Below are 1,019 nucleotides of genomic sequence, written 5' to 3'. Positions count from 1 at the left end.
TTGGTCTCGATCTCTTGACCTCGTGATCCACCTGCCTCGGCCTCCCAAAGTGCTGGGATTACAGGTTTGAGCCACCGTGCCCGGCCAATTTTTGTATTTTTTAGTAGAGATGGGTTTTCTCCATGTTGGTCAGGCTGGGGTTTTCCACCTTCTCTAGAAATTTTGGCAGAGCTGGCAACTCTGGGCTCACATGCCAGGATAGCCTCTATGGGCAACTCAGACAGCTATGCAGGGAGTGGCTGCCCTACTAACCGAGGCGGGTACTCTCTCCTTTCCCTCAGTCCCCACCCATCCCTATTGCTCACCCCCAGCCTGTGTTTCTCACTTGCATTACCTATATAATTTTTGAATGGATAAACAGAGAAGCTTGGACAAGAGCTGGAGAACGGGGCTCCTGTAAGCATTTAAATTTGTGGTCCCACTCTCCTGCTCTTGTCCAAACGTCTCTGTTTATCCATTAAAAAATTATTTGGCCGGGTGCAGTGGCTCAGACCTGTCATCCCAGCACTTTGGAAGGCTGAGGCGGGTGAATCACTTGAGATCAGGAGTTTGAGACCAGCCTGGCCAACATGGTGAAACCTCGTCTCTACTAAAAATACAAAAATTAGCTGGGTGTGGTGGCACATGCCTGTAATACCAGCTACTCGGAAGGCTGCGGCAGGAGGATCGCTTGAACACGGAAGGCGGAGGTTGCAGTGAGCCGAGATCACACCATTGCACTCCAGGCTAGGTGACAGAGCGAGACTGTTGTTTCAAGAAAAAAAAAGAAGAAAAAGAAAAAGAAAAAAAAATTATTCAATAGCCGGGGGTTGCAGGGGGCAAGAACGGAGTCAGCATTTAATAGCACAGAATTTCAGTTAAGGAAGATGAAAAATTTCCACATGGTCGCATAACCATGTGAGTGTACTCAATCCCACAGAGCGGTACATTTCAAAATGCTTAAAATGGCCGGTGTGGTGCTTCGTACCTGTAATCCCAGCACTTTGGGAGGCCAAGGAGGGTAGATGGGATCACTTGAG

Source organism: Cebus imitator, unplaced genomic scaffold, assembly GCF_001604975.1.
Source record: "Cebus imitator isolate Cc_AM_T3 unplaced genomic scaffold, Cebus_imitator-1.0 Scaffold614, whole genome shotgun sequence".
Lineage (NCBI taxonomy): Eukaryota > Metazoa > Chordata > Mammalia > Primates > Cebidae > Cebus > Cebus imitator.
This window is presented reverse-complemented; position numbering follows the sequence as displayed.